This window comes from Sebastes umbrosus, chromosome 24 (assembly GCF_015220745.1).
Source record: "Sebastes umbrosus isolate fSebUmb1 chromosome 24, fSebUmb1.pri, whole genome shotgun sequence".
NCBI lineage: Eukaryota > Metazoa > Chordata > Actinopteri > Perciformes > Sebastidae > Sebastes > Sebastes umbrosus.
In genome coordinates this window covers 5,592,371-5,613,884 of record NC_051292.1, presented here as the reverse complement: position 1 = coordinate 5,613,884, position 21,514 = coordinate 5,592,371, and the positions used below count along the sequence as shown (strand labels likewise).

The 21,514-nt window shown below is 40.3% G+C and overlaps 1 long non-coding RNA gene across 1 annotated transcript in view; it reads left to right on the top strand.

The window, feature by feature from the left end:
* LOC119483917 overlaps nt 1-21,514 on the top strand; it is a 289,619-nt gene that overhangs the window by 21,339 nt on the left and 246,766 nt on the right. The window contains exon 2 of the long non-coding RNA XR_005205849.1: nt 6,285-6,345. This is a non-coding gene — a long non-coding RNA (uncharacterized LOC119483917). The remainder of the gene's footprint in view (nt 1-6,284; nt 6,346-21,514) is intronic.

Below are 21,514 nucleotides of genomic sequence, written 5' to 3'. Positions count from 1 at the left end.
CCTAGGGGGACTAACATTATCACACATGAATACAGTTGGGCTCATTGTATCCACAAGAGTCTCAGCTTTACAGTGATACCCAATGTATGTAATTCCAAGCCTGTTTAGGGACCCCAGTATGCAGAAATATTCAAACACATCATTTTAGAATAGGTGAAAATAACACATTTATACTACATTTAAATGACTGCACGGTTTTTGCCTAAAGCTGTGTGTATCATAAAGTATGCATGTCTGTAAAGGACTTGAGGGTACCATTTTCATCTTGAGGTCAGAGGTCCTCTGAAAGACAATAAAGTCTCTCTGCAGGTAAAATGAGGACACTTGTCTATTACTAAATTAACATATCTGTGCTGCCCATTTTATCTTATTAAAATGTGTATTATACAAGGACAAAGATCAAGCTGATTGCAAGCCAAAAATAATTATCCTTACTAATGTTACTATTGATTAATATCACTACTTTTCCTAATATAACAATAATTTGTTCCGTTTTTTTACTCCTTTCTTGACACCGCAGACATACTGTAGGCCCCGGGGTTCACTACAGCCTTCAGATCATTAAATAATGTATTACTCTTAATAGGCCCATGCATGATTAATGAATAGTGTATTAGCTGACAACAACCCATATCTATTTATTACAGTACGCGACCACCTGCAATTAAAACGGCGCCCCACAATCGAGGGGCAGAGTTATCTGTTGGTTTCCAAAGTCACGCTCGGAGCACCGCTGACTGTAATTATACAGAAAGGCTACGCCGTAGCTTAATTAGAGCTGTGCACTTTAGCTGTAGGAAATCACATCCCTTTCAGACACATGTTCACCCTGAAGTGAGCATTCAGACCGATTCCAACACCATCTTGGGAGCCCTAGACTGTAATAACCGGGCGTTCGATCATGTTTACCATACGGACGAGTGCTAAATAATGTCATTCAATGGATAGCCCTTAAAGCGAGCCCTTCGTTGATAAATGAAAAGGCTAATGTGGACTTCGCTGCCAAGTTTTAATACAAGCTGCAATATTTATGCCCATTTCCTGAGACCCCCTCCTCTGTTTAATCCAAAACATCATCATTATGCATGTGGCCATTATTTAAAGAGCCCAACTATGATTTATAATTAGTACAACTTGTGACAATTTGAATTTATAATCTTGCCACGGACGTTGCGTAATCTCATTTTGCAGCAAGACAAATAAATGCGCTTTTAGAGAAATTTGTTTTTTGGACGGCGCCGTCGCACATAAACAGGCTCAACAAACACGAACGCCTGAACAGTTTTGCAGAATGATATTTCCTCTCTGCTTTGCATGCCGAGCAAATGTTTAACCACACATTGCAAATAGGAGCAAAGCTTGTTTTTTTTCGCTAATGAAACATTGTTGTAAAACACTGTAAATCCTAGACGACTCAGCCTCCATTCATAAAAATGCGATACAGGGCTGTGTGATATCCATAATTCAGGCCGGCTTGGCAGGTGATTTATTATTTATTTTTTAACTCACTGCAGGAGGGAATAATATAGCTTGATTGGGGACATTATCTTTATAAAGATAAGTTAAATATTAAGTTTTGAATGCAGAAGAGCTCGTCAGAACTGGACTAATGCTGTGAATTAATTCTCTCTCTTTTTTCCCAGCATTAATCACCGACTTCTTGCTATTTAACTGTAGAATAAACTCACTTCTAACCACCGCCTCTGCCCTTTGGTCCGGCGTTCTCATTTATTTCCAAAGGGCCTGGGAATAAAATGTTAGCATGTTATGTTGCACTAGAGTCGGCCCTCGTAATTTGTATTCCGCGTTGACCTCACATTTGGCTTTGGCTATTAGTCTGGGGTATAAATAGGTAGTCGTGACCTTTTCATTACATGTGAAAATAGTGAATGTTGGCAGAGACTGTGCATGCCGGGTATTAGTCAGCTGCAGTGTGCAGCTCCAGAAAAAAAAAAAACACAACACAAAGCCACGTTTTTCACCTATTAAACCTTTCCAAAATTGTTATCTGCACACATCCAGACGTAAATGTCAAAGCGAGTACTATACTATGTATGATTGCTGACATAACAGCGCATCATACCACTTATAGACAGCTGGAATAGGTCGTTACCTGTAAAATGCCAAGTGCATCATGTCCTTTTTGAGCGTTTTACCTTTCATATTTAAAGCCCAGTCAGCCTCGGTTCACAGTGCGATGGCACAACCGGAGGGAGCATTGGAATCGATAAAAATCTCATTTAGATAAAGTGACAGGTAAGCCTTTCCTCGCGGCCGCCATTGTGGCGTGCGTATCGTGCATTACTGCATCTCAGTGCATCTTTACGTCCAATATCTGATGAGTGATGATGCACAAAGTAGTTTCTTGTGTGAGGGAATTGACGAAAGGGTTTTCAGCGCTGCGAACTGCAATAGACTGTATTAGAAAACGCAGCAGTATTTTTCCTCTTATGTTGCTATTAATAGTTTCTTTTGCTATTATATTCCATAATACACTATTTCACTGCAGTGCTAGATGGAGCTCATATGCTTCAGAGCTTTTTAAATGACTCCCCCCTGTAAGTCTCGATTGTAAATCACATATTGTGCATCAGTAATCTTGTCACACTCAAGTGCCACAAGTTATTCGCTTCTGATATATTAAATCTTTTCTTTAAAAATGTCAGGTGTGTCTTTGCCCTCGGTATTCTCATATTTTTTTTCCATTCCAACAGCACCATGATATCTCATTCATCGCTTAAGGTTTATTAGGATTGTACGGACTACCAAGCTTTACCTTTTGCAATCACAAACACATTTATGTTACTAATACTTTTACTATATTTACACTATGTATTATAAAGAATGTACCTTGTATATCAGAAGGATTACTGTCCCTTGTGAGCCTTCAGTGAATGATGAATAGTGTTTGGGTGTATAATGGTCCCACTGTGGTTGCCAGTGGCTGCAGTCTCATCAACCTCATGGGAAGGATTATAAATAGCATGACATTACAAGGATATTCCACATGTCATGACCTTTTTGCGTATCATTTGTACAACTCTTTTGCATGTTATTTGTGCACCACACATAAAAACTGCTTTAATGGCCGCAGGTAGGTTAAGGCAACAAAACCACTTAGGTAGGTTTAGGAAAAACATCATGGTTGGGCTTATGTAAACTAATTGAACGTCACTAACGTAACACTTAAGGACACAAACACCGGTCACCTGGTTGAAAGTCCTGTGTTTGTTGGACCCGTCCACCAGTTACTCGCAGTTAATACAGACTACACGGCGTACAGATGACACGCTTAAAGCAAGAACGGTGTTTTTATTGCACGCAAAATGACTAGCGCTTACTGTGTCTTTCATACGCCATTTGGTGGTGCTGGTCTCACAGGTTCCTGTGTTTAAGGTGGCGAGAACTTGGCTTTGAAACCATTTACATGGCATCTGGCAATATTTAGAGCCTTGTTGATATTGGATGTTAAAAATTTAGAACTGGGGCTTCTTATTGATTAATCTGCTGATTATTTTCGTGATTAATCAATGAATAGTTTGGTCCATAAAACATGAGAAAACAGTGAAAAAGTCCCCATCCCATCACCATCAAATGTTTTAGTGCTCCAGGAGATGTCCTCAAATACTTTGTCCTGTGTGAGCAATAGTCTGAAACCCAAAGATATTCAATTTACTATGATGTAAACAGCAAACTGTCCTGAGAGGTTGGAACCTTTTTGAATGTTTTCAGCTTGAAAAATGACTTCAATTATTAATCGATCACCAAAATAGTTGCAGAATCGTCCAATATTGAAGTTCTGTCTGGCAACAGGGATGGTGTCCTGCTTATTTGCATAATTGTATGCACAAAAATCATTTACTTTATTGGTTTTGGATCAACCAAGCGTACCTGAGGAACTGAAACATTCTTGGTATTTATTGCAGTAATGTTGTTTTTTCTCCTCGGCTCTCTCTTGAGTTTCAAATTATTTGCTGTGGCAATATTGTTGCTTTGATAGGATGTTTACCTGGACAGGCAGCTATGCAAATTTCAAAGATTTGATCAAGTAAAGTAAAGTAGTCCATTTACTTGGATCTCACAGGTAAACAGTGTTTTGTGTGCGGAGAACAAACACAATTGCCATTTTCTTTTTTTGTCAAGTTGATAAATATTCCCCACTCTCTTGTCGAGCCGGATCCATCCACAGAATTTCGCTTCCGGAAAAGAAATAAGACAATTAGAGCCCCTCAGTCTCTGTAGAGGTCTTCTCTTTTTTTCCCGGCATAACCTCTAGTGACAGAACAATTTGGACTGAAACATTGAACACAACCAGGACCAAATTATAGCACCGGCTCCAGAAGCCGATAACCAATTTTCAACTTGTAACGCAGCAGCTTTGTTCTCAAACTCATCAAATGGTAATTAAGCCTTTCCCGCTGGGTTTCACGGTTTAGCTTCAGCGGACTAGACAACACAGCTCACGAGTGCAAAGGAATCCACACAGCAGAGAGAACACATGTACAATGAAGAACCTTTTAAAGAAAATAAATTATACCTTATTCGTCCCTACTAGCATCGCTATTTCCCCCCCCCCCCCCACCCTCACTGTGAAAGTGGTTTAACTTTCCCCTCGGATAAAACTCACTCAGCTGTAACATTAAGTTTCCCAAGTTTCTATTACTCCACCTTTAGAAGTGATGCGATCCTGTGACAGACACTGTCAGAGAGTCACAAAGACCTTCAATCTTCAGATATCAGGCTCTGCCGGGGAGTGCGACTTGATGAATGAAAAATAAGTAGAACAAAAGTGAGAAAAGGCACCTGGGTGAGTGGCTCCTCCTCTGAGTCCTTGTGACATGTCGACAGCTGATACTCAGGCAGTAATGGGGCTTTGACGTCGCGGCTGATGGGCACCCAGCCTAGCACGACTCAGGTGAAAGGCTGTCCCCCGTATGCCCAGCGTGGACGTGGCAGGCGGCAGCCATCGTTCTGAGTGTGGAAATCCTCGCTCCAACAAACGACTGACAGGAGGAAACACACCTGAGGATTTTTTTTAAGGGGGAGACACCGCAGGCGCCAACATGCACTGGTCATTTTGAGATTTTCGGCTATTTTGCTTCCATAACATGTCTTCTTCCAGACTACTGGATAGAAAATACACAATTAGGTGTTTATTTTATTATACTTTGTCTGTTTGCGTCTGTAGATTCTCAGTTAGCATTAGATAAGACCTCATTTGCATATGTAGACTAGGCCTTTCATTACGCCTGGCTGCTATTTGAAGGTTAAATAACGCTCCAAACTTACACTAAATTTGGCGAGAAAAAAGTGGCATTGCCATTTCCAAAGGGGTCCCTTGACCTCTGACCTCAAGATCAGTGAATGTAAATGGGTTCTATGGGTACCCACGAGTCTCCCCTTTACAGACATGCCCACTTTATGATAATCACATGCAGTTTGGGGCAAGTCATAGTCAAGTCAGCACACTGACACACTGACAGCTGTTGTTGCCTGTTGGGCTGCAGTTTGCCATGTTATGATTTGAGCATATGTTTTATGTTAAATGCAGTACCTGTGAGGGTTTCTGGACAATATTTATCATTGTTTTGTGTTGTTAAGTGATTTCCATTGATACATATATACATACATTTGCATAAAGCAGCATATTTGTCGACCCCATGTAGATAAGAGTATTAAATACTTGCAAAATCTCCCTTTAAGGTACATTTTGAACAGATAAAAAAGTGTGATTAATCACAATTAGTTATGGACAATCATGCGAATAATCACCATTGAATATTTTATTTGATTGACGGCCCTACTTGTCATACAAAAATATATTTTTTTAATGTAAGTAATCAATTGGGGAAGTTTCATGGTGGTATTTATTAGTTAATTTTGTTTTTACCCTATTCACCTGGGGTCCCCTTCAGAACAAAATGCCATGATGATGTTGTTTAAGCTTCTCAAATGTGAATATTTGCTGTTTTGCTTCTGCAATTTTGAGGTATCTTTGGCTTACTTGGACAAAATAAGACTTTTAAAGTTGTCACCTTGAGCTCCGGGAAACCAGAATGGACACTCTTTACCAGTTTCTGACACTTAATTGACCGAGTGATTAATCGATTAATTGAGAAAATAATCTGCAGATTTATTGATGATGAAAATAATCAGTAGTTGCAGCCCTAGCTTTGGTATTTTTGTTTCTTTTTAAAGTCAAACAAAAGTGAAAATGAAGCTGTTAATGTAAAATATGACTCTTTCAAGTGACACCTTGTGGTGTGTTTGCTCTTCTCTTCTAGTGTGCGGTGCTTCACGCTGTCCCTGACCTCATGTGGGGATGACCATCTCTTTCTTTGAACAGTAAGTGCATCTTACTGTAAAAAATTACCAATAACTAACTGAAAGCCTTTTTTTCCTGCTCTACCTCTTAACCACCAGAGAGTAGAGTGAAAGCACCAGTCATACAACCCCCATTGTCGTACTGGTCCTTTAACAACATCAAAGCAGCCTGACGTTATCCCGAGAAAATCTGTCTGATCCTCTTGGATCAGACGTTTGAGCAGCTCAATGATGAAAAGACTAGAAACTGACACTGTCTGCTTGTTGATGTGACACACTTTTTAGTGTGCAGCTCAGTATAGTAGTCAGCGTCTGCCCTGCTGTTTCAAAGCTTAACAAAGCATCGTATCGACGCTTTAACAGGCCCAGTGGCCAACTTTGCTTTCAACTTGCTACTTTCCCCCCCTGGGCACATCATCTTTAGCCAAACGTCGAAAACTTTGAACTATCTCTGGGATCATTTCTTTCATCTCCCCTCGCTTCGCCCGATATGCTGAGGCACAATTAAGCAGACAAGAACTAATTTATACTCAGTGGTGACAAATGGTCAGTGAATCGTAAAACGATATAATTACCTTTCAAAAAATATGGCGGACCTCATTTAACTGACGTTAATTAGTCAAACTGTTTGAAACTACACTTGAAACCCTTCCAACTGTGAATGGTCATACAAGTCCTACTCATAATTAGGCTCTCTACTTTTGCAGATATTATAATATGTTGATGGGAGTATTATCTGGGGACTTGTTCCCAGTTTTGCAGCATGTGCTCAGATCCCTGTGAACAGTATATTTTATCATATGTTTGCCGCACCGCTGAGCAGGCTGGTCAAGAACAATGATGCCTTTTTACTGACTGACTGACAGCCTCTCCATTGTGAAAATGAACATGCTGAGAAGAGAATCGCATACATTTTATACCCAGTTTTAATTTCTTGTCCAATTTAGTGGTTAAAAATATGAGAAAACAAAAATAAAAATGATGAGCTCATTAATATACATATCATCAGCATTTTGCTGGAGCTATATCAACAGAAAAAATAAGAGATATGGCTAAAGTTTACTTTTAATGAAGAGCATTTTTGGTTTTTATTAAGTGCAGATAAAGTGGCTTTGATTAATGTTATGGCAGGCCGAAATGTGGATGTCTGCAGTGCTTTGGTGTATCTAACATACAGTAGACACATAAACACAAATCTATTTTTCCCTCAATACAAATCTGACGGGATGAGATGATCAACACTCGAGGAAAACAGAAAAAAATCTCTATATTCTACTCAAAAATCCTGTTTATTTTTCTCTCCTCTTTGCTCTTGTTGTTCTGGATAACTGGATTTTACATTTTCAGGCCTCTAAGCGTTATTTGTATTAAACAGGGGGACGAAAAGCTCCTCTCTGGTTGACCTGGACATGACCCATAATGCATACAATCCCCTTGCCTCTGTGTGTACTATCCCACGTTCCCTCAGGGTGATCCGGCTAGCTGTATTTTGAAGCTGGTGTCCATGAAACAGCTCAAGACACTGTGCATTTCAAAGTCTGTGCGTAGAAATGTCGCCATACAGTCGTTTGCTTGAGTTGTTTGAAGTTCAAAACACAGTTGTGTTATGAATATTTCATATTTTGCTGTTTCTTATTTAAGATAACATTTGTTCATTGTTGCCTTTTGCAACAAATGTCATGTTATGTTTCAGTTTTTTATTGTACCGTACCACACCAACTTATGTTTAGCGAACAGATGCATTTTTTTTAATCTTGGATATATCAGAATTTAAGTGTCTTAATATTCCTTTATTGCGTGATATTAATTAACTATTATTTGTTGTGTATTTACGGACACATGTTCTACTATAATGGGTCCTGAACAATGGTTGGAAAAAAGGCTGTAGTGAGTCAATTTTCATCTGTCGCCTGCACCTTGTAACAATGTGACTGGAATATCAAGCTATAGCACACCAGTGAGAGCTACACAGTGTCCCTTACACATCGACATATGGAACCAGTGATAAGGGATCACATGGAGACAGGGACAACCTTTTTGACCGCTGCAAAATGTATAAACGACATGTATTTAGAAATATGACTTATGTCTAAAAGTAAAGGATGCTTATTTAGTTATTTAGCACCATAGATGTAAAAATGTCAATACTAGGGAAGTTCCTAATGACTAATTTCTTTGACGTCTACGTTTAAACTTAGACTATTTGACTAGTTTAACAGTAAGAAAACACTCAGAAAACAGTGACAATGGATCACAATTTAATCTATAAGGTTAATCATTGTGTATAAGAGCCATTTGAAATTATTAATGACATTTTTTCACGAACCAAATAGTATTTTAAATGCCGCTGAAATTAATATGTTGGGTCGTCCGGTTAGAAATGTTCCTCATGAACCCGGTGTGTAGTGTTATATTTGATGAAACGCCAGCGGGGACTGTGGTCTAAGAGGAGTCATGGTTTAGCATCGCTTTTAGGCTACCATTAGTATCTTAGTGTGCAAGTTTTGTCACCTTCCACCGTCTCTTTCTCTCTCAAACACATAGCGAGCGATACGGCACTCAGCCCTTGATCGTCTCTGTATCTCTGTATTCAGGTAATTGTCGCACTCCTAAATCCAAAACTCAAAACTTATTGAAAAAAAGATAGATTATTCTTATCATTACTGAAATTCAAAACATGTTTATATAGTATCTAAGGAAATATTCTGCTTAAATACATATTTGTTGGCGTTTAGCCTTTCAAAAACGACTTTTTCATCAGCCAGCATCAGACAGCATATTTCAATGTTATATAAATGTAGACATTAATAAAAAAATAAGTATTTCTGGTGCCGACGAGCAATAGTAGCAACGTTTAATCGACTAATCGCACCCAAATGAATACTGAGTTTTCTTTCTTTTGAGTTTGTCACCACACCGTTCACCTTCTCCCTGTAATTGGCCTGTTAGAGCAGGAAAGCCACAGCACAGATTGTTCATTTGTATTCTAAATGGCAGCAGAGCCGTTTAGATCTGAAAGATTATATGAACATGTACAGTAAATTCCATCTTCTCTCTTTTAGAGCAAACACCATTAGTGCTTTCACATAGTGCCTGGTGGTCCCATATGATAATCTGTCAAAGACCTCGTATTTGATGCCGTTACGCTCCGACTATCAGCAAGAGGCACGCGTAATTGGCCATGCTGTATATCTCCTATTTTTCACGGAGCATCGACTATATGCATCCAGGGTAAGGACCAACAAAGCAAACAGAAGCTGTTTTTTCCCTACTTTCCAAGCATCAAGTTCCTCCCTGAGATTGTTAAAGCAGAAGAATTCTTGACTTATTATACGGCGGTTTTCATATTTCATCGTCTCCCAGTACTGATGGGACTAATTCCTGTGTCTGCTATGATTACCCCTCAGTTGGCATCCATTACGGGTGCACGACTCTCATCCTGAGCCAAGTCATCCTTTCCTTCCACCCAGCCCCCCCATTACAGGGCCACTGAAATCCATTCCCCGCTCACAGTTAAATCACACGCTGCAGGTTTCCAAACGCTTCGCACCCACACAGAGGCAAACCACCATCTATCAGCTACACCCGCAGCTGTGAATAGGCGATTTTTATATTTCCATTTGTGCTTTTTTCAGTACACAAATGATGTGTGCAAATACGGCAGAGATAATGAGCTGATGGTCCACGATATTCAAATGCATGCGTCCCCCTTAGTCAGAGTGCACATCTCCGCCAGGTGTGTCTGAAACGACCACTGTTGCTCATATCTATTTTTACGCAGCTGGTCCATTTTAATATATGGGTACAACATGTACAAACTGTGTAAATAAACAATTGAAATATCGAATAATTAATATACCTTATTGTACCAGAGGCAATGTGACGGACCTTGTGGGTGTTTTTACATTCCACATTAAAATAAATCAATCAAACTAATGTGTATCTTTGATCATGTAGTTCGTTAATTAATTCCGTACCATATAATGTAGCCTACGCTCCCAAACCCTGCATAACCAACGGCATTATAATTGGCAAAACTCAATATGCACACTGTAGTAGGTAAAAAAAAAACTACCTGCCTACGTGACGTTCGGTTAAAACAGATGGGTGATGCTGTTTTGCCCTCATTGTTCTCCATGAAGTTTGCTCGAAGTGATGTTATGTAACCCCGGTGCGTTCTATGTGGAATGAGCACTGCGCCAGACTCTGTTTAAAGAAAATAGCCTTTTAAAGGAACTGTATGTAAGATTTAGGAGGTTTATTAGCAGAGATGGAATATACTATTCACAACTATGTTTTCATTAGTGTATAACCATGATGGCCTTTGAGCAACGTGAATGGCGTTACCATGGTTTTGCAATCTGTGGCTCACGTTCCCACAGTCTTGGAAAGGGAGGAGTGAGCGGAGGGGTGCTCAGTTGGTTGCAATCTGCAACCACACCACTAGATTAGAAATTAGTGTTGTCAAAGTTATGACGATAACGCAATTTTTAGGTTGTAGTGGGCTCAGTTTTGAAGCTGGCGTTAAGATACTGACATGTAAAACTAGCAAACGAAAAAATGAATTAGTACCAACGGTGTCATACTAACTTGTCGCAAAGGAGTTTAAATAACGCTCCAAACTTGCGCTAAATTTTGGTGAGGAAAAACCGTCATGGCTATTTTCAAAGGGGTCCCTTGACCTCTGACCTCAAGATATGTGAATGTAAATGGGTTCTATGGGTACCCACGAGTCTCCCCTTTACAGACATGCCCACTTTATGATAATCACATGCAGTTTGGGGCAAGTCATAGTCAAGTCAGCACACTGACACACTGACAGCTGTTGTTGCCTGTTGGGCTGCAGTTTGCCATGTTATGATTTGAGCATATTTTGTTTGCTAAATTCAGTACCTGTGAGGGTTTCTGGACAATATCTGTCATTGTTTTGTGTTGGTAATTGATTTCCAATAACAAATATATACATACATTTGCATAAAGCAAACATACTTGCCCATTCCCATGTTGAAGAGATAAAAAATGTGTGATTAAATTGCGATTAATCTCAATTACCTATGGACAATCATGCGATTAATCACGATTCAATATTTGAATCGATTGACAGCCCTACTTAAATGCTACTATGCTTATCAGCAACCAATCAAATGGTAACTTATGAGGCAATTTGGCCATGTGTGGTCTGATTCATTTGGCATGCAGTTAACACACCAGTCATCCTCCTGGCGTTTGCTCCTGGTGTTCTTCATCATCGTTTTGGAAGAAGGAAACAACCGGTGAACCAGCTTTACAAGTGACCCATTTTCTTTTTAAATAATTGCTGTGCGGTGGCTGTAATTTATGCCGATGTGAAGAGTGGTTCATGCAGATTTCCGAAGGAGTAACAGATAAATACTTGGGAAAAGTAACCGATAAATATTTAAAGAAACTTTAAATTCATGCACACACACTCACACGACCGACTACATAATCTCCTGGCAGAGTTAACTGCACTCTTAATGTAGAGGTCATTAAACTGTTCAACCAGCCTCCTCTTATATCCATCAGGGTTGGATTCAGTCAAATTAAAGCACTGGGCTGGCACTAAAAAGCATTTGAAAGAGTTTGTCGAATTTAGCAAAGAGACAAGAAGACATTTCGGGGGAAATCAGCTTTGGGAGTAACATAGAAGTACACTTGAGCAAGGCAGTAAACCCAAACACTCTCAATAATGTGAATGTGAGTCCGTAGAGGGAAGTGAAATGAACAAAAAAAACAGTTCTTTGTCACACCGGGGAAGTTACGTCGTTTCTTCAACTCTATCCCTGTTAGTTATTTATGAGCATCGTGGCAGCGAAATGGTCCAAATTTACTCCAATCAATGCCCCGTTACAGAAATGTCTCGCTGGCGCTGTCGTGCTGAGAATAATTTTCCTCTCTGCTTTACATAAATGTCATGCCTTTTTAGCGAGAGCTGGCTGAGACCTTGAAGCAATTTAGACAATTTCAGATTACTTTGTTTGCCTCTCCCTCTTGCTTTTGTGTATGTTTGTGTGCGTGCGTCGCTCCAAATGGACCCAAAACAACTGGAGATGAAAATCTGTCATCAATTGGCTTTTTTTTGTTTGTTATGTTTTCATTGTGCATCGGGTCTTTTAAAGAGATTGCAATAACAGCAAAAAATGTCAGAGTGAGTAGCTGCCCCTCAGGTGGATTCCTGATTGCAGTTTACACATTAATTTTCTGACATATTGTTACTGCTTATAATGACAAAGTGCACTTAAAAGAAGCAATCACGGCGAAACCTTGATGTTTTTCGAATCAAAGAGAAGCACTTCTTCGCTCTCCGCCTCCGTAATGGTGTCAAATGTGTCATTTAGCTCCGCGGTGTCCGGGGAACAGACTGCAGGCCCTCCGAGGGCATCGATGAATCAATGAAGACGCTGGCGGCATCAAAGCAGAAATATTCCAAACTGCTGAGCGGCGGACAACACGGCCAAGAATCAAAAGACAATATGCTCCCCAGCTTGTTCATCACTCAGAGATAATTGTTGCTTCCCTGTACAGGTTGCAAAACAGATTTACGGTATAATTACACAAACAAAAGACAAGCGAGCGCTCTATCTTGGACACATTTATTCAAAAGGTCCCCTCGGTGGCTTGCGAAATAAATAAAAAAATGAAATCTTCAAGCGTGTCCATGGTAACAGCAGTCGAGACCAACCTACAGCTTTTTCTCTTGCTTCCCCGATCCTTCAGAAATTGTCTAAATTGAGGTATTCTCACTAAGAGGGAGTGCATTTGTTTGTGAAACAAAATATTTTACCTGCAAAGAAACATTTGTGACAGTTCTGATTGAAAGAGACAAGCAGGGACAGAGACAGCTGGGACGGACGCTTAAATCGGGCCACATACTGTATGCATGATCTTCAACTGGCACTTCAGCTGCTCTCTGTCGCCTTGATTCAGCATGTGTGGTGATTGTTTAGCGGCCCGTGAAGGGGATTAAAGGACTGGAGAGAGAGACAGAGAGGACGGATAGGAAGGAGATCTTTCCCCTTCGTTTGCATTTATTTATTTATTTCCTCCAGCTTCTCTTTCGTCTCACCTCTGGTGTCTGTTAATTTGATACTCCTCGACTGCCGCGCCGGTCAGAAATGAGCATATATATGCATGGCTGCAGCTCTCCTCGCATCCTTATATTACACTTCTAAAAATACGCCATTATTGACCTTTTGCTTTTCATTTGATGCCACCCATGTGGAAAGGCTTTGCCACGTCTTTTAGGTCATGCATCAAGAGCTCGGCATTAAAGGGTGAATTGTCGCAAGGAATGTCATGCACCCCGCGGTGACACGTATTTGATGCCGGCTTTGATGTTTACTCTCTTTGTAGAGCCGCTGGCGTTTGTGCTCGTTTTCAGGTGATGCGACGCCGGTGTGTACCGGAATACCAACAACACCTAATCACAGTTCAGTTGTACTGTCACATCTTTGTGTTTATGTTTTTAATTTCTTGATTTTTTTGAGACAAACTATTTTTTGTAGTTTAATAACTCAAGCTGATGGATAAAGTATGAGCAACAGTGGAAATCCAAGCCCAGATATTGTGTTGGGGGCCCAACAGCCTATTTTTGCCCTGTGCAGAAAATACTTTAACATTTACTCCAGTCCTATACTGTGACATTTTTAGGTATTTCACTTTAGTATTTCCATTTGCAGTTACTTTATACTTCTACTCCACTTAATGTCTTCACTTAAAGGGAAATAATGTAGTGTTTTCTCCACCACATTTATCTGATTTTGAACACAATGCATTGTTAAAGGGCGGGTCCACCTGCATTCTGCTCCATTTGTTTCAAATGGGATCGCCCACTCCGTCATTGCAAAAAGCAGTGATTAAGGTTATGAAAGTAAGCTAATCGAAGCTAATCAATAAGGTTATGAATAATGTGAACTAGCACTAGCTGAGTCAAAGTTAGCTGTGCTAAGCTTGGAAACATCTGAATGTGTCAGTTTGGATTTTTTGAAGTGGGGTTGTATGTATACTCCCACTTTCTGCAAGGTAAAATTACTGTTTTTGTGAATAGAGTCTGGCGGCTTTGAAGAGAGTGATTCACAGCTTTACCTTGCCGTCAGACAGCCATTTCAGACGGAGAACTAAAGCTGTTGTACGTCTATCAGTTAGTTTGTTTGTGTTATTGTGTGACTTTCGGATTGGAATTAACGTGGCGTCCACAGCAGTACATTCTTAGCTTCCATGCCGTTCCACTCCTGTCTGCTTCTTCAAACTGGGAGCATGCCGACTGCCAAGTTACTGTATGTAACGTTAATACACTGACCATAAGGATGTATATATAGTGTATATGTAGCAGCGTCATCATGCAGAAACCTACGTCAGGTCAGGTGGGAAAAAGTTTTTAGCAGGGCTTGGGAAAATAACATTTTGATGCTAAACATACACACCAAAAAGATGAAACCAGTCGTTCCCAAAGTTTTTGGCCTATGCAGGAGAACTTTTTGTGTCTCCCATAAATCATCTCAAGACCCCTAAAATGTATCTTATGACTCTCAGCAGGGACCTGACTCTTATGGGACCAACTGGACTCAACTACAGTATGTTTCTGTGTTGGCACTCGCACTGTGCCAACGTAGTGGTCTCACTGAAATGAATAAACGGGTTGCATTCTTTCATGCAGTACTGTTGCCTATCTGAACACAGCCTTAGCTGGTACAGATGTGCCAATGGTTTGCATATCCAAGTGCCCTACAGTAACATAAATCTTTGGGTACAGTACATTCAATTTGTTTTTGGCAGGAGCACCTACCCTTTCTGCAGGCAACACAAAAAAACCTGCAGCGCAGACCAGCTTAAAATAAGCACACAATGATAACGGCAGCCATAAATATCAGCTTAATAGAAGGGTACATGTTTACATTGCTCTGGGCTTGTTTAGCTTTAGCATTTATTGGCTGCTCTTGTGTCAACGAGTGAAATGCCATCGAGGGGATTATTACACAATTAAGTTGTATTCAGCGTGACAAAGTTGACTAATATTTTCTAAGCAGTTAATTTCCTGTCTCCTCTGCTGCTGATAAGGCCTGAATGCAATGATTAAATTTCATCTAATAAAAAGGCCACTGGACAGACAATGAGAGCTCTGCCTTTCTGGTAAATTAAATGCATTCTGAATTGATCCAGGCATTGATTCATTCACAGTCTGACCTCTGCAATCTCCAATTACACACATGCGGCACAGGATTAGACGATACCCGGCATCGTATCCTGCGGAACAGGCCGGCGTGCATTTGTATATTGTCGGCTGTAACGCGCGCCCCTTCCCTGAGCAAATTGAAATTGCCAGCTTCCCCGGAGAGCGTGTGCATCTCTCTCAATTTCACTCGAAAGTGAATCCCGGAAAAAACCTTGATCACCCCTCTTCTGGAAACAGCAATGGATGAACCGACCGCTTTCTCGGGGGCCTGCCCAACATCAATCACATTCACTGAAGGTACAAAAGGACCTTTTTAAATCTTCTGAACTTTGCTGCAGCACACGCTGTTACCTCGTCCTCAGTGCCCTGTCACAATGAATTGGGCTGCGCTTTGGTAAACATATTTCCTGCTGTTGCTTCCTCTTGTGTGGGGGGTTTAAAGGTTTGTATGTGTGTGTGTGTGTGTGTGGTTGCACATGTTGAACTGAGAGGAAAAAAAGTCTGACATACTGTAGGAGTAAAATGAATTTATAATGATTATATATCCCTCTTGGGAATAAAACATGTATTATAGAATGTTTGTAGAGAGGGAGGACATATTCTTGTTGGTCAACCAGGCAGTTAGCATTGAGCTGATTCCCTCGACAAAAAGCCGATGGGATTTTTCAATCGGAAAATATAATAAATTGGTAAATCTACAAGTTGGAAGTTTTAAAATAAGAATAGTTTGCAAGAGCGTGAGTATAAATACAACTAGAAATGCACTCGGAGAGCGCATACCTCCGCCAAGGCAGGTTGCATGTACGTTATTTTAGGACTCATTCCTGCAACACTCTAAACACTGTTATACACCGGCAGGTTTTTTTTTTTTCGCGCAATTAATTCGCCCGTCAATATACATTTTTCGAGCTGTGTTGTTTTTGTCATGAGTAGTGTGGATAAAGGGACAAACTTCACTTTTTTTCCGGAATAAGGTTGATTTTTCTGAACTTGAGCAACGCGAATAAAGCCATCAACCAATCATGTTGAGTTGCGCCTTTATTTATGAAACAAAAGGATGACAGAATTGATTACTCCTTTCAACCTTGACAAAAGCAGCTCAGACCAGATCCACTCCTTCCATTCTTACCTTTCATAATAAAAGCCCTATGCATATAATATTCCCCTTTTTTCTGACGTCTATTCGCCACGCCCCCGGTGTGTAGATGCCTTAATACTCAAGACTGCTGACTCATGCCTCCATTATCCTCATACTGCAACTCAATACGCTTCTTTCATGCTAAAAATAAATTACTAATTACAACTTAATATCCATTTACTTCAACATGGCATCAGTATTGTACACAGAAGCACACACACATACACACGGACTAAGTCTCAAAACAGGCTGCATCAACATGAATCCTCCTCTTGATTTCATTGGCTCCATTAAAGGAATGAGTCTGTGGGCGAGCAAGATAGCCCTCGCTAGGGAGGCAGAGAGAGAGAGAGAGAGAAAGAGAGATAGAGGGAGGTAGAGCGAGGTGGTTCTCGTGACATGGCAGAGGGCCAGGGTCTGTGACGGCTGACTAATGACTTTCACTGAGGGTGTCAGCTTCAGATTTATGTTCCCCCCCTTGCCCGAATCCACTCTCAGTATCTTAAAGCAAGAGTTATTCATGAACTATAGGGGCACGTACACAGGCAAAAAAAAGGCACACGCAACCTCTGAGATTTAGAGCCGGGGCTCTTTGCCAAAGCGAATGCGCGCATACGAGCGGTGATGTAGCAGTAAATAAAACGCCGGGCAAAGTACAAGCCCCAGACGGTGATCATCATAAGGCATCAAGACCACAAATATAAACAAATGTCAGTTAGGGACGTAGGAAAGCATTAATTTATGCCCTTTCCCCTCTCAAACGAACATAGCAAGTGTTGTAGAGACTGCCCCGTTGACCTTTAAATGAAGAAAACATAGACACAGTATTGTCCAAGGGGCTAAGTGGTTTGGTTTGCTGTACACAACAACACCCGCGTTAACTGAAGAAAGCACTAACAAGCTGGTAAGGGTTTGATATATGCCACCGTCGTTAATTTTGACAGCGAAAATATACTGTAGTTGTTGTCTCCATATGCATATTAGTATTCAGGCTGTTCTCGTACACAGTTTGGAGATATACCGGTGAAAAGTAATGGACTGCAATTTGTATATATCACACAAAATCAATTTGTATGTAATCCACGTAATTGTGAACCAGGAAGTATAAAGAGCGACAAACGGCGCATAGGGAGGAGGTTGGGGTGGATGGGTGGGTCAAAAAACACCAAGAGACCGCTGTTCGTACCCCGTGTGAAACCAGAAGTCAGCATTTGTTTATTTGTCACGCAACCTCCGTACTTAAGTTACTCCACTATCGGTGTTATTTTAACCAAAGCCACGATCTTTTCCAAAACCAAAGTAGTTTTTAAAACTTAACTTCCATACTTAAGTTACGCCACTTCCTGTGTTATTTTAACCCAAACCAACTTGATAATTTCCTAAACCTAACTACGTTAGGGCGGCTGTGGCTCAGAGGGTAGAGCAGGTTGTCCACCAATCGGAAGGTCGGTGGTTTGATCCCCGGCTGCTCCGGGTTACATGTCGATGTGTCTTTGAGCAAGACACTTAACCCCGATTTGCTACTGAAGGCATAGCCATCGGTGTGTGAATGAGTATCTAAATTAGATCCTGATGGGCAAAGTTGGCACCTTAGTAGCCTCTGACATCAGTGTGTGAATGAATGGGTGAATACTGACATGTAGTGTAAAGTGCTTTGAGTGGTCGGAAGACTAGAAAAGCACTATATAAATGCAAGTCCATTTACGTTGTTTCTTGTGAAGATGGAAGCTTATTTCAAAAAGACTAGTGTTGCTGGACATTGGTAGGAAAATGCATGCAAAATGAAGAAAAACTTGAGATATCATCATATGAACCATTGTACGAGGATACGTTGTAGTATTAGTTTTGATCTGAGTTTCAACAAGAGTCAACAGCCATGCTAGAAAAGCTCCCTGTGTATAGAAGCACGTAGGGTTTACACCCTCCCCAGACTGACAGATGGATTGTCTGGGTCGGGAATTGTGGTAAATGTTTGGAATTGCCACGCACAACATTTTGAGGAAAGACTGTTCTTAACATTCTTAAATGTTTGATTACTTCCTGCTCGTATATTCCCAGCCTACTGTACATGCAGGAGCACATTATAAAACGGATTATGAAACACAGAAATAACAGGTTGTTTTTTTTTCGGTGAGATAATCGCCTAATTTGCATACAGAGTCTGAGTCGAGCAGCTCATGCTGCTTGCTAGCAAGATGCAGAGGTGCCTTTGAGCATAAACAGGGAGCGAGACAGAGAGGGAGAATTTCACACGTCACACATGGCGGATGCTTTTAATCCAAATAGCTTTAGTGTGCCCTGAGTGCAGAGCAGAGCAGGGAGTGTGAACGAGAAGGGGTGGGCAGGATACAGAGAAAGGAAAGAGGTGTTCGCAGTGACATGATGAGTCAATTATGTGAACTGTGTGTGTCTCCATGTACCGTGTGTCTGGTCCACGGAGCCTTCTCTTGCTGATGGCTCCTGTTATCCTCGCAGGTTAAACGCCAAAACGGTAATCAAAGTAGAAACGGTCTCATCGCCAGCCTAATCCAGACTGGCACCAAGAAGCAGGCAATCTAAATGTTTTCACTCGGTGATCATCAATCGCACAGAGAGTTGGTTTGGGCCACACACACATATATTTGCACAGACAGTCATTCATACTGGAAGATTAACTGTGATATGCACACGCGCACGCACGGACAGATTTGCGAACATTCCCACAGAGTGATTATCAAGCGCATAAGGACATTTGAGAGTAGGGAGCTGGAGAGCCCAGCCGGTTAGTGAGTATTTGGCAAGCAAGGTAGGGGAACCATGATTACAGTCTGAGTGCTATTTTTCCATCGACCCCCAGATGGTTAATTGAGAGAGGTTTAATGCCACCATCAGTTGTAAGGAAAAGGGGAAAAATAACCCTCTAGGTATGAAACAAAACAGATATAATGTGCTATTTTTTTATTTACTTCTGGTAGATACTATGCCAGTGTATTTTAAAATGATTTAAAAGGGATCATTTGGGTATTTTGCATTCAGGTCTCATGTTACTTAATTTAAATATGTCAGGAATAAACTTTGATATTGTCCACCCATCCCTTAAATTTGGTGGCCAAAGTGCATTTTTGGTGGCCCAAATGTAAACATATGTAAAAACAATACAGAAAAGGCAATTTATTGCAACTTAACACTACCTTCTTTAACTGTGACATTAACAGAATGAACAAATGTAATTATTTACTTTAATTGAAAACTCAAATTATTTATAGTCTCTTAGTGCACACACTACAAACCATCTTTTTCACATAAAAACACAATCCAAGTGATTGACAGAAAAAAAACAGATGAAATTTGTGCCTTTGTTTACGTTGTTGCTCTGAGTTAAGGAATGAAGTATATACTGCATGTTACAGTGTATGCTCTCTGTCACGGTGTGGACACAACTTTGTTTTGAAACATTTTGTTTTGTTTTGTTTTCCAGTGTATAGGAGTCAGTTGGGAAGATGATGTTTAAATGTGGCATGCTGCCTTTCTTTACCTCAGAAAAAAATAATCTTACTTTCCATAAATTTTATTGTTGATGGAGTCAAATGTGAAGATTTCTGGGTGGAAACATGTAAAAGTTAAAGTATGTAAATCTTTGCTATGATTAAAAAAGATCTCGGCATCGTTAGTTTTAATGAGGTATTATAAGCTGCTTAGAGCTTTTGTTAGGAAGTTAAACAGGTCATAATTCCCTCTTTATTATCTATTTTATATTGCTGTGAAAACATCTCCTTTTAAACATCTGGATTTATTCAAGTGTCTTGCCAAAAACTACATTTTACAAGATTACATTTGAACACGTCATGATAACATTATAATTTACCTTCGCTCAATACTCATTTTTACTGTATAGCGCCTGAATGCATCATAATGCAACTCAATGAAACCTCCATTAACATCAGTAGTTGGCTTCGTTATTTAGCCAAGCAGGACTTTGGTTAATGTCGAACCCTGTATTTAACCCTTTCAATCCAATGCTTAATATATCTATGTATGACTACCATTTATACATTAGTATAGTACTAATATGTCCATTTTCACACACTCTCAATCAGTATACATGCACATATTCAGGTGTTACAGCTGACTCAATATGTGGACATATATTTGTAATCAAATCATAATTTATTTTTTCAAAGTAGTTGAGCTACTCCACAATCTGTCCACATACCTCCTAGCAACTGCAGAAGTACCTCTGGTTGGGAACCACTGCCCTGCAGTACTTTAGGTCAATGGCCAGCAATTTTGATGCGCCCAGTGGTAAATAACTTTTTACTCCCCGCTGCTCTTCTTGAACAACTTGCCAGCAACCTTAAGGGTTTTCTGAGATCTTCCAAAGATTCATTGGCAAGGACTCCAACACAGGACAAAATGAAAGGGCATAGCAAGTCATCGAGGCCTCTGGGCCTCTATTTTGTAACGGCCCGGCGTCACATTTTTCTTTTTCATTTTCCCCAGAAGGTGTGATAACAACTAGCATCACACAACTGCACAACTAAAAAAGGACTCACATAGAGCATCTTTACATTTGTAGGAGAATGACTGATAAGATATTGAAAAAAATATGGGTTTCATTCATTAATATTTCTGAATGTATGAATTAAATATGGACGCTCGGATTCTGAGGAGTAGAATTTCTCCTTGGAGCATACCAGCACTCGTAGAGTGAAACTATTGGTAGCATCTACTTTTTCTTAGTAGTTAAGCTGTTGATTAAACACATTCAAAAGACTCACAAGCAAATCTAATACTTCTGTTTACTGGTGGGGAAATGGATATGAGTTGTATTAAAACTGTGAGCTCCTCACACCTTTTTTTAATTTGTTTATTTCACCTCATGC